General features: G+C 40.4%; 1 pseudogene; it reads left to right on the top strand.

Moving 5' to 3' along the window:
• Positions 1 to 4,146: 4,146 nt before the first annotated feature.
• On the top strand, positions 4,147 to 4,587 carry LOC116274444 (annotated as a pseudogene).
• Positions 4,588 to 14,079: the final 9,492 nt, after the last annotated feature.

Below are 14,079 nucleotides of genomic sequence, written 5' to 3'. Positions count from 1 at the left end.
TGTAATCCCAGTACTTTGGGAAGCCGAGGTGGGAGGATTACCTGAGGCCAGGAGTTCAAGACCATCTGGTCAACATGGTGAAACCCCGTCTCTATTAAAAATACAAAAATTAGCCGGGTGTGATGGTGGGCGCCTGTAATCCCAGCTACTTGGAGGCTGAGGCAGAAGAATTGCTTGAGCCTGGGAGATGGAGGTCGCAGTCAGCCAAGATTGTGCCACTGCACTCCAGCCTGGCCAATAGAGCAAGATTCTGTTTCAATAAAAAAATTTTTTTTTAAATTGCTCAACATCACTAATCATCAGAGAGATGCAAATTAAAAACACAATGAGATACCACTTCACACCTGTTAGAATGGTTATTACCAAAAAGATCAAAGATAAGAAGTATTGAAGAGGATGTGAAGAAAAGAGAACATGTGCACACTGTTGGTGAGAATGGAAATTGCTACAGCCATTACGGAAAATAATATGGAGGCTTCTCAAAAACTTAATAAAACTACCATATTCAGCAATTCTACCAGATATGTGCTCAAAGAAAATGAAATCAGTGTGTTGGAGAGATAACTGCACTCCCATGTTCACTGAGTGTTATTCACAATAGCCAAGATGTAGAATCAACTCAAGTGTCCATCAACAGATGTGTAAAGAATATGGGGTATATATGCACAATTCAATACTATTAACCATAAAAAAGAAGTAAATCCTGTTATTTGCAATCATATGGATATTATGTTAAGTGAAATAAGTCAAGCACAGAAAGACAAATGCCACTAATCTCGCTCATATATGAAATCTAAAAAAGTTGATCTCATAGAAGTAGAGAGTGGAATGGTGGTTGGCAGGGGCTGTGGAGAGGGACGGGTTCAGGAGATGTTGGTCAAAAGACGCAAAATTTCAGTTAATAGGAGAAATAAGCTCAAGAGATATATTGTATAACAGTAGTTTATTGTATAACTTTATTATATGACTAACTGATAACACTGAATTAAATTCCTGAAAATTGCTGAGATTTTAAATGTTCTCATCACAAATAATTATGCAAAGTAATGTGTACATTACTTAGCTAAATTTAGTCATTCTACAATGTATACATATTTCAAAACAACACATTGTGCATAACAAATATATATAGTTTTATCCATTAAAAATAAATAAATAAGCCAAGCGCGGTGGCTTATGCCTGTAATCCCAGTGCTTTAGGAGGCCACGGAAAGCAGATCATTAGGTCAAGAGTTCGAGACCAGCCTGGCCCATATGGTGAAACCCCGTCTCTACTAAAAATACCAAATTAGCTGGGCATGGTGGTGCATACCTGTAATCCCAGCTACTTGGGAGGCTGAGGCAGAAGAACTGCTTGAACCCAGGAGGTGGAGGTTGCAGTGAGCTGAAATCAGGCCATTACACTCCAGCCTGGGCAACAAGAGTGAAACTCCGTCTAAAAAAAAAAAAAAAAAAAAATGAAGTATAAATATCTAAATAAATTCATTCAATAACTTATTAAAAATTGATGAAACTGAAAACAGAGGAAAAGTTTAGAAAATGTACATAAACCAAATAAATAGCAGGTACTAGAGAGCAAAGGGAGTAAGTACCAAAAAATCCTCCTGGGATAATTATAAAATAAAAAGTAGAAAAATTAAAAAGAGAGATAATTAGAAAGAAAGAAAAAAACTCCAAAGAATGTGAATAAAAGAACATGATACGACAAGAGGACAGTTAAAGACAAAAACAAAACAAGGACAAACGAAAAACCTATTTGGATTCACAAATTCTGGTTTTCACTCTGACATGCAAAGAACTTGGCAGTACTTACTCCCAACCTCACAACAAGAAGAAACTGAACAAACTGAAAATCAACAACACTTCTTAGAATAACCAGAGAAATGAGGTCACCGGGCAAATCACCACCTCAAAAGCTGGGGACAGACATGAATACAGAGAGCCACAGTTTACACGGTACAAAAGTTACTGCTGCAGCCAGCAGCGGGCAGGCACAAATCGCTAGAGGCTGTGTGTGGACTCGCCTCAGAGTTAGAGACCACTGGGGGCCGACGCTGTATTTTATTTTATTTTACTTTACTTTATTTTATTTTATTTTTGTTTGTTTCTTGAGACGAAGTTTCACTCTTGTTGCCCAGGCTGGAGTGCAAGGGCGCAATCTTAGCTCACCGCAAACTCCACTTCCCAGGTTCAAGCGATTCTGCCTCAGCCTTCCTGAGTAGCTGGGATTACAGGCATGTGCCACCATGCCCGGCTAATTTTGTATTTTTTTAGTAGAGACGGGGTTTCTCCATGTTGGTCAGGGTGGTCTCAAACTCCCGACCTCAGGTGATCTGCCTGCCTTGGCCTCCCAAAGTGCTGGGATTACAGGCATGAGTTACCATGCCCGTCCTGGGGGCCCACTCTTAAGGTATCCCCATACTTTCATAAATTTTACCTACAGGAGTCTGAGCAGGTTCTCACACTGAATTTCACAGAAAAACTCCTTTGTTTTTGTGGAAGTAGGGGAGGAAAAGTAACCATTTTGAAATAGGCCATGGAAAAAGGTCGCCATTATGAAATACACCTGAGCTTTCTCTTCACGGCAGGGACCGGCCCTCAGGGGAAACCATCTTGTTAGAGCCTTGTCTAACCTATGAAAAAGACAACTGGATGTATTCCGTTCCCTTTAGTCTTCCCGTCTCACATAAGAGGAGTGGGGAAAGGCTAAGAAACTATTAAGTTTAGCCTAAAGCTACCTCTTCAAAAGTTCAGCCTAAAAGTTTTTCTGTACATAGTAAACTGTAACCTAACTGGACACGTAAACAGACTGTAACCTACACTTGTGACAAGCAGCTGAGTCTCACTCAATCACTGCCTTACTTCAACCACTCACAGGCAGCCAACTGCTCAAACCATGTTCAAATAAATGCCAAGCTGTAACCAGTCCAGCTGTTTCTGTACCTTGCTTCCATTTTCTGTACCTCGCTTTTAATTTTCTGCCTGTAAATCCTCTTCAAACATGCAGCAGTGCCAGAGTCTCTCTGAACCTATTCTAGTTTGGGGGTGCTGCCTGGTTCACAAATCATTCTTTGCTGTATTAAGCTCTAGTAAATTTAATTTGTCTCAAGTTTTTCTTTTAACATATGGCATCAGAAGTGGGATCCAAAGTGGAGCGTCCAATGACACCTAGGAGCATCGAATAACCAAACAGGATCCCCACCGGGCCCGCTGTGTGTATTGTGTCTCACAGCCGCTGGGGATGCTGGGTAAGTTCTCTCCCAAATTCTGAAGCTCCACAGAGTTGTGTTTTGAGCTATCCAAGTTTGAGCAAAATTTTAATCCCAACTGGGTTCGGAAGTCATAACAAACTGGACTGGGTCCAAAAGACGTTTGTTCACCTTTTGAGTAAACTGCAAAAGAGACAGAAGAGGAGGAGACAGATTCTGTCTCATGCTGTCTTTCTCAGATCTGTTGATTGGAAAACTGAGTCTCCTCTCTATCAAAGAAGAACGGTTTTTGCTTTCTAACCCCTTTTATCACTTTGGCTAAATGAATATTATCTTACAATGCCTTGTGATCCTGTTTTGATTATTTTAAACCTTTGACATATTTGACAGGCTTCCCAAAATCAAATTACAAATTGTCTTTTTTTGTTGTTACCTCAAACTAACTTTGGGATGCTACAGAGGACCCTTGCAGCATCCAAAAGACGAGAAGCAAGATTATCTGCTACGTTAAGTTCATAAGCTAGTAAAATCCTAGAGTATCATGCCTTCGAGGAGATTCATGAAAGGGATGGAAAGGACTGACAAGCACTCTTGAATGCCAAGTTTCTGATAACTTTAGGATCATATCGTTTAGACTGGGTATGAATTGCCAGCACTCTAATGAACAGACTGCTGGTTTATGAAACTGATAATCCAATCAGTATAAAAATTAATTGAATACCAAGGAAATACTCTGCCAGATTTTCAAGCTAAGTCAGCCAGCACTGAAATGGTTATGATATGTGTTTTAGATGAACTCCATGATCCAAGTAAAATTTACCTATAATAACCCATCTAATAAACAGTGCTATGCACCTGAATTGGAGAAACAAAACTGATATTTAAGAACATATAAATCTTCCCTTTTGCTGCTATCACTGAAGTGAGAATGGCCAAAATGAACTTCAATCCCTTTGCAACTTCTGACCGAAGCAAGAACCACAAAAGGCATTTCAATGCACCTTCCCACATTTACAGGAAGATTATGTCTTCTCCTCTTTCCAAAGAGCTGGGACAGAAGTACAACGTGTGATCCATGCCCACCCAAAAGGATGATGAATTTCAGGTTGTATGAGGACACTATAAAGGTCAGCAAATTGGCAAAGTCGTCCATGTTTACAGGAAGAAATATGTCCTCCACGCTGAACGGGTGCAGCAGGAAAAGGCTAATGGCACAACTGTGCATGTAGGCATTCACCCCAGGAAGGTGGTTATCAATAGGCTACAACTGGACACAGACCACAAAAAGATTCTTGAACGGAAAGCCAAATCTCGCCAAGTAGGAAAAGAAAAGGGCAAACACAAGGAAGAAACAACTGAGAAGATGCAGGAATAAAGTTAATCTTACATACAAGCTTTAAAACTTGAAATGAAAAAAAGAAGATTTAAATCTAATGTTAAGGATGGACTCATGGAGAGCCTGGACAGATGCCTGGTCCTTCCTGAATCCTTAAAGCTTCTGTTATTAAAAGCTCTACACTCCACGGCACATCATGGAAGAGATAAAATGATCCAAATAGAATATTGGCATGGTTAATGTTCTAAATTGCTAAAATGGTTTATGACCAATGTTTGGTTTGTCAAATCTATAATCCTGGGAAGGCAATCAAAACTTCATGTACACTTCTGCTACATGATAGACCACTGATATAGTTTTAGAGGGATTTCATTCCATTGCCATTTTCAATGCATGTTTTCTGATTGTATAGAAGTTTTTCCATTCAAAAAGTCTTGTGCTGTAACAGTAGATAAAAGGTTATTAGGAAACATGTTTCTCTCATGGGACATACCTGGAAAGATTGCTAGTGATAGAGGTACTTGTTTCACCAGACAAGTTGTAAAACAATGAGATAAGGTATCATAGGTACAATCACATTAGTATAAGCTAACTGAAATGACTGGATTTCCTTGGTCTAAAGTACTGTGGATTGATAACAGATCCACTTCCACGTGGAAAATGTAAGTTGATCCCTTATACAATAGTCACTGAAGGCCTATGCCCCTAATAATAAAACCTCACACATCTCCTCCTCCTAAGCTCCGATATAACTAAATGCTGCAAGGCTTTGAGGCATTATGCCCAAGTGTTATTTTCACCAGGGAAAGAAAGCTTTCCATGGTCTACTGAGGACAATCAAACCCTACATTATCTAAAGCCTAGAAACTGAGTCTTCTGGAAACATCATCAGGGAAAGACTGCCTCTGCCACTTACACTGCAGCAAAACTTCAGGACCCTGAGCCTTGGGTTTACAATCTCACAGCTGAAACGGGCCCCTCCAGACTCTTCAATCTATACACCTGTTGGAGACCTTAAGGTAAAGCTAACCATGAAAGTTTCTCCCCAAAAGCAGACAGCATCGTAGATGTGAACAGCTCATGGATCAATACTTTTCTGCTATCATGAGACTCATCTCTCAATAGTTCCTTTGCTTGTGCCACTATGAATAAAACTGCAGAGGGGCCTCTCCTGTGTACTTGTGGGGTATACTTTTATTTGTGGAGAGTTTCAGAGTCAACATTAAACATGGGCAACCTTACTGTACATCAATTTTAACAAACATAGCATACAAATGGCAAATAGGGGAAACTGTTGCAAGGAGAGGGAGCTCTCTGTATTTTTAATTTATCTGTAAAATTTATTGAGAAAATAAACCTATTAATTAAAATTATCTAGATGTGATCTAGGGCGGAGCAAGATGGCCGAATAGGAACAGCTCCAGTCTCCAACTCCCAGCGCGAGCGACACAGAAGACCGGTGATTTCTGCATTTTCAACTGAGGTACTGGGTTCATCTCACTGGGGAGTGCCAGACGATCGGTGCTGGTCAGCTGCTGCAACCCGACCAGCGAGAGCTGAAGCAGGGCGAGGCATTGCCTCACCTGGGAAGCGCAAGGGGGAAGGGAATCCCTTTTCCTAGCCAGGGGAACTGAGACACACAATACCTGGAAAATCGGGTAACTCCCACCCCAATACTGCGCTTTAAGCAAACAGGCACACCAGGAGATCATATCCCACACCTGGCCGGGAGGGTCCCACGCCCACGGAGCCTCCCTCATTGCTAGCACAGCAGTCTGTGATCTACCGGCAAGGCAGCAGCGAGGCTGGGGGAGGGGCGCCCGTCATTGCTGAGGCTTAAGTAGGTAAACAAAGCTGCTGGGAAGCTCCAACTGGGTGGAGCTCACAGCAGCTCAAGGAAACCTGCCTGTCTCTGTAGACTCCACCTCTGGGGACAGGGCACAGTAAACAATAACAAACGCAGCAGAAGCCTCTGCAGACGCAAACGACTCTGTCTGACAGCTTTGAAGAGAGCAGTGGATCTCCCAACACAGAGGTTGAGATCTGAGAAGGGACAGACTCCCTGCTCAAGTGGGTCCCTGACTCCTGAGTAGCCTAACTGGGAGACATCCCCCACTAGGGGCAGTCTGACACCCCACACCTCACAGGGTGGAGTACACCCCTGAGAGGAAGCTTCCAAAGCAAGAATCAGACAGGTACACTCGCTGTTCAGAAATATTCTATCTTCTGCAGCCTCTGCTGCTGATACCCAGGCAAACAGGGTCTGGAGTGGACCTCAAGCAATCTCCAGCAGACCTACAGCTGAGGGTCCTGACTGTTAGAAGGAAAACTATCAAACAGGAAGGACACCTACACCAAAACCCCATCAGTACATCACCATCATCAAAGACCAGAGGCAGATAAAACCACAAAGATGGGGAAAAAGCAGGGCAGAAAAGCTGGAAATTCAAAAAATAAGAGTGCATCTCCCCCGGCAAAGGAGCGCAGCTCATCGCCAGCAATGGATCAAAGCTGGACGGAGAATGACTTTGATGAGATGAGAGAAGAAGGCTTCAGTCCATCAAATTTCTCAGAGTTAAAGGAGGAATTACGTACCCAGCGCAAAGAAACTAAAAATCTTGAAAAAAAAGTGGAAGAATTGATGGCTAGAGTAATTAATGCAGAGAAGGTCATAAACGAAATGAAAAAGATGAAAACCATGACACGAGAAATACGTGACAAATGCACAAGCTTCAGTAAACGACTCGATCAACTGGAAGAAAGAGTATCAGCGATTGAGGATCAAATGAATGAAATGAAGCGAGAAGAGAAACCAAAAGAAAAAAGAAGAAAAAGAAATGAACAAAGCCTGCAAGAAGTATGGGATTATGTAAAAAGACCAAATCTACGTCTGATTGGGGTGCCTGAAAGTGAGGGGGAAAATGGAACCAAGTTGGAAAACACTCTTCAGGATATCATCCAGGAGAACTTCCCCAACCTAGTAGGGCAGGCCAACATTCAAATCCAGGAAATACAGAGAACACCACAAAGATACTCCTCGAGAAGAGCAACTCCAAGACACATAATTGTCAGATTCACCAAAGTTGAAATGAAGGAAAAAATCTTAAGGGCAGCCAGAGAGAAAGGTCGGGTTACCCACAAAGGGAAGCTCATCAGACTAACAGCAGATCGCTCGGCAGAAACTCTACAAGCCAGAAGAGAGTGGGGGCCAATATTCAACATTCTTAAAGAAAAGAATTTTCAACCCAGAACTTCATATCCAGCCAAACTAAGTTTCATAAGTGAAGGAGAAATAAAATCCTTTACAGATAAGCAAATGCTTAGAGATTTTGTCACCACTAGGCCTGCCTTACAAGAGACCCTGAAGGAAGCACTCAACATGGAAAGGAACAACCGGTACCAGCCATTGCAAAAACATGCCAAAATGTAAAGACCATCGAGGCTAGGAAGAAACTGCATCAACTAACGAGCAAAATAACCAGTTAATATCATAATGGCAGGATCAAGTTCACACATAACAATCTTAACCTTAAATGTAAATGGACTAAATGCTCCAATGAAAAGACACAGACTGGCAAACTGGATAAAGAGTCAAGACCCATCAGTCTGCTGTATTCAGGAGACCCATCTCACACGCAGAGACATACATAGGCTCAAAATAAAGGGATGGAGGAAGATTTACCAAGCAAATGGAGAACAAAAAAAAGCAGGGGTTGCAATCCTAGTCTCTGATAAAACAGACTTTAAACCATCAAAGATCAAAAGAGACAAAGAAGGCCATTACATAATGGTAAAGGGATCAATTCAACAGGAAGAGCTAACTATCCTAAATATATATGCACCCAATACAGGAGCACCCAGATTCATAAAGCAAGTCCTTAGAGACTTACAAAGAGACTTAGACTCCCATACAATAATAATGGGAGACTTCAACACTCCACTGTCAACATTAGCCAGATCAACAAGACAGAAAGTTAACAAGGATATCCAGGAATTGAACTCATCTCTGCAGCAAGCAGACCTAATAGACATCTATAGAACTCTCCACCCCAAATCAACAGAATATACATTCTTCTCAGCACCACATCACACTTATTCCAAAATTGACCACGTAATTGGAAGTAAAGCACTCCTCAGCAAATGTACAAGAACAGAAATTATAACAAACTGTCTCTCAGACCACAGTGCAATCAAACTAGAACTCAGGACTAAGAAACTCAATCAAAACCGCTCAACTACATGGAAACTGAACAACCTGCTCCTGAATGACTACTGGGTACATAACGAAATGAAGGCAGAAATAAAGATGTTCTTTGAAACCAATGAGAACAAAGATACAACATACCAGAATCTCTGGGACACATTTAAAGCAGTGTGTAGAGGGAAATTTATAGCACTAAATGCCCACAAGAGAAAGCAGGAAAGATCTAAAATTGACACTCTAACATCGCAATTAAAAGAACTAGAGAAGCAAGAGCAAACACATTCGAAAGCTAGCAGAAGGCAAGAAATAACTAAGATCAGAGCAGAACTGAAGGGGATAGAGACACAAAAAACCCTCCAAAAAAATCAATGAATCCAGGAGTTGGTTTTTTGAAAAGATCAACAAAATTGACAGACCACTAGCAAGACTAATAAAGAAGAAAAGAGAGAAGAATCAAATCGACGCAATTAAAAATGATAAAGGGGATATCACCACCGACCCCACAGAAATACAAACTACCATCAGAGAATACTGTAAACACCTCTACGCAAATAAACTGGAAAATCTAGAAGAAATGGATAATTTCCTGGACACTTACACTCTTCCAAGACTAAACCAGGAAGAAGTTGAATCCCTGAATAGACCAATAGCAGGCTCTGAAATTGAGGCAATAATTAATAGCCTACCAACCAAAAAAAGTCCAGGACCAGATGGATTCACAGCTGAATTCTACCAGAGGTACAAGGAGGAGTTGGTACCATTCCTTCTGAAACTATTCCAATCAATAGAAAAAGAGGGAATCCTCCCTAACTCATTTTTTGAGGCCAACATCATCCTGATACCAAAGCCTGGCAGAGACACAACAAAAAAAGAGAATTTTAGACCAATATCCCTGATGAACATCGATGCAAAAATCCTCAATAAAATACTGGCAAACCGGATTCAACAACACATCAAAAAGCTTATCCACCATGATCAAGTGGGCTTCATCCCTGGGATGCAAGGCTGGTTCAACATTCGCAAATCAATAAACATAATCCAGCATATAAACAGAACCAAAGACAAGAACCACATGATTATCTCAATAGATGCAGAAAAGGCTTTTGACAAAATTCAACAGCCCTTCATGCTAAAAACGCTCAATAAATTCGGTATTGATGGAACGTACCTCAAAATAATAAGAGCTATTTATGACAAACCCACAGCCAATATCATACTGAATGGGCAAAAACTGGAAAAATTCCCTTTGAAAACTGGCACAAGACAGGGATGCCCTCTCTCACCACTCCTATTCAACATAGTGTTGGAAGTTCTGGCTAGGGCAATTAGGCAAGAGAAAGAAATCAAGGGTATTCAGTTAGGAAAAGAAGAAATCAAATTGTCCCTTTTTGCAGATGACATGATTGTATATTTAGAAAACCCCATTGTCTCAGCCCAAAATCTCCTTAAGCTGATAAGCAACTTCAGCAAAGTCTCAGGATACAAAATTAATGTGCAAAAATCACAAGCATTCTTATACACTGGTAACAGACAAGCAGAGAGCCAAATCAGGAATGAACTTCCATTCACAATTGCTTCAAACAGAATAAAATACCTAGGAATCCAACTTACAAGGGATGTAAAGGACCTCTTCAAGGAGAACTACAAACCACTGCTCAGTGAAATAAAAGAGGACACAAACAAATGGAAGAACATACCATGCTCATGGATAGGAAGAATCAATATCGTGAAAATGGCCATACTGCCCAAGGTAATTTATAGATTCAATGCCATCCCCATCAAGCTACCAATGAGTTTCTTCACAGAATTGGAAAAAACTGCTTTAAAGTTCATATGGAACCAAAAAAGAGCCCACATCGCCAAGACAATCCTAAGTCAAAAGAACAAAGCTGGAGGCATCACGCTACCTGACTTCAAACTATACTACAAGGCTACAGTAACCAAAACAGCATGGTACTGGTACCAAAACAGAGATATAGACCAATGGAACAGAACAGAGTCCTCAGAAATAATACCACACATCTACAGCCATCTGATCTTTGACAAACCTGAGAGAAACAAGAAATGGGGAAAGGATTCCCTATTTAATAAATGGTGCTGGGAAAATTGGCTAGCCATAAGTAGAAAGCTGAAACTGGATCCTTTCCTTACTCCTTATACGAAAATTAATTCAAGATGGATTAGAGACTTAAATGTTAGACCTAATACCATAAAAATCCTAGAGGAAAACCTAGGTAGTACCATTCAGGACATAGGCATGGGCAAAGACTTCATGTCTAAAACACCAAAAGCAACAGCAGCAAAAGCCAAAATTGACAAATGGGATCTAATTAAACTAAAGAGCTTCTGCACAGCAAAAGAAACTACCATCAGAGTGAACAGGCAACCTACAGAATGGGAGAAAATTTTTGCAATCTACTCATCTGACAAAGGGCTAATATCCAGAACCTACAAAGAACTCCAACAAATTTACAAGAAAAAAACAAACAACCCCATCAAAAAGTGGGCAAAGGATATGAACAGACATTTCTCAAAAGAGGACATTCATACAGCCAACAGACATATGAAAAAATGCTCATCATCACTGGCCATCAGAGAAATGCAAATCAAAACCACAATGAGATACACCAGGTAGAATGGCGATCATTAAGAAGTCAGGAAACAACAGGTGCTGGAGAGGATGTGGAGAAATAGGAACGCTTTTACACTGTTGGTGGGATTGTAAACTAGTTCAATCATTATGGAAAACAGTATGGCGATTCCTCAAGGATCTAGAACTAGATGTACCATATGACCCAGCCATCCCATTACTGGGGATATACCCAAAGGATTATAAATTATGCTGCTATAAAGACACATGCACACGTATGTTTATTGCAGCACTATTCACAATAGCAAAGACTTGGAATCAACCCAAATGTCCATCAGTGACAGATTGGATTAAGAAAATGTGGCACATATACACCATGGAATACTATGCAGCCATAAAAAAGGATGAGTTTGTGTCCTTTGTAGGGACATGGATGCAGCTGGAAACCATCATTCTTAGCAAACTATCACAAGAACAGAAAACCAAACACCGCATGTTCTCACTCATAGGTGGGAACTGAACAATGAGATCACTTGGACTCAGGAAGGGGAACATCACACACCGGGGCCTATCATAGGGAGGGGGGAGGGGGGAGGGATTGCATTGGGAGTTATACCTGATGTAAATGATGAGTTGATGGGTGCAGCACACCAACATGGCACAAGTATACATATGTAACAAACCTGCACGTTATGCACATGTACCCTACAACTTAAAGTATAATAATAATAAATAAATTAAAAAAAAAATTATCTAGATGTGATCAGGAAACACCCTGTCTCTTGATATATTGAACATATTAGAGCATCAACTGATTCAATTTTTAGAGATATCCAGCTTTAGCCAAACTGGCTGAAACCAGTATATATGTTTATTTCCTAGGTTATTTTAGAGTTTCTACTAATAACCTGACATTTATGCTTTTACAAACCTGTCAAAACTTTCAGTTAAGGCAGAAAAATCACAAATGTCTGAAAGGAGTCCACATTACCCAAACACCTTTGATACAATCAGTATGCCTAATTTCTTTTGGCAACATTTTTAAAGTGGCTAGTATCTGGTGATCACAGTGTAGATAGCATGAATATCTTCATCATGTCAGATATTAAGGCATAGGACATAATTCTTTACCAAAGTGATAAATTGCTTCTAAGTATATTGAATTCAACAACAAAGAATGAATTTGCTCCATTTTTTAAATTCAGAAAACAGTTTTTAAAGGCTCATTTGTTATACCCATGACTTTAAATTATAGAGTAAGAATGAAAACAAGATTTCTCCTCTCTTCTCCAGGGTCGGAAGTGTTTTCATCAGTGTTTCTCTACTACTATTTTAATGTTGACAGGAATGACGTAATCATCTTATGTCTGTCACAGTATTTTTTTTAAATGCACTTTGTCAGAGGAGTGGAAACAACTCATCCTAAGCCCTTTTTCATTATTAAAGACAAAACAGAACTATAATATAATCTCAAGGAAAAAACACACTTCAGTAAGTTCCCACTAGTATACCTGAGACTTTACAGCAACTGCTGCTACAAAACACTAGGAGAGACTGGCAAATTTCCAAACAATTGCTGGTCCTCACATACAGAAAAAAAAAAAAAAAACAGGAAGTGACTTAGAATTCTTTGAAAAAATAATCTGAGTGGAAACAAGTGTATTAGTTTGTTCTCATGCTGCTAATAAAGACACACCCGGGACTGTGTAATTTGTAAAGGAAAGAGGTTTAATTGACTCACAGTTCCACGTGGCTGTGAGGTCTCAAAATCATTGTGGAAAGCGAGCAGGAAGCAAGACAGGTCTTACATGGCAGCAGGCAAGACAGAGCTTGTGCAGGGCCACTCCAATTTATAAAACCATCAGATCTTGTGAGACTTATTCACTATCACAAGAACAGTATGGGGGAAACTGTCCCCATGATCCAATTCTCTCCACCTGGCCCTGCCCTTGACACATGTGGATTAATTACTACATTTCAAGGTGAAATTTGGGTGGTGACACAGCCAAACCACATCAGCAAGTTTAGGAATAGAAATTGGTAATAAATATACAAGTGTGAGTAGAAAGTTAAAGGTAATACTGAAGATTAAGATAAATAAATGGAAGGAGAGATGATTTTTGGTGAAGGTTAAAATTGAAAGCTAAATTAAAGATGAAACCCATGCCACCAATTTTTGCTCCTTAGGTTTGTTTTAGATGTCAACGACTGTGTTAAGAAAGACAAGAGTCAAATATGTACTGAGTAGGTTTTGAGAATATTTAGTAGATAACAAAGGAGAAATGTGAGAGCATTAAGATATTAAAATGTGAGAAGGATATTGAATTAAGAACCATTCTGACCCTACCTAGGCTTCCATTAGTGCAGTATTTAGAGACTAGGCAGGTGGGCAAACTCAAATCCCATGGGTGTGATACATTAAGAATCCATAGGCTGGGCATGGTGGTTCACGCCTGTAATCCCAGCAGTTTGGTAGGCCGAGGCATGAGGATCACCTGAGGTCAGAAGTTCAAGACCAGCCTGGCCAATATAGCGAAACCCCATCTCTATTAAAAAATACAAAAATTAGCCAAGCGTGGTGGCAGGCACCTCTAATCCCAGCTACTCGGGAGGCTGAGACAGGAGAATTGCTTGAACCTAGGAGGCAGAAGTTGCAGTGAGCCAAGATGGCACCACTGCACTCCAGCCTGGGCGACAGAGAGAGACGCTGTCTCAAAAAAAAAAAAAAAAAAAAAAAAAA

Source organism: Papio anubis, chromosome 4 (assembly GCF_008728515.1).
Source record: "Papio anubis isolate 15944 chromosome 4, Panubis1.0, whole genome shotgun sequence".
Taxonomy (NCBI): domain Eukaryota; kingdom Metazoa; phylum Chordata; class Mammalia; order Primates; family Cercopithecidae; genus Papio; species Papio anubis.
This window is presented reverse-complemented; position numbering and strand designations above follow the sequence as displayed.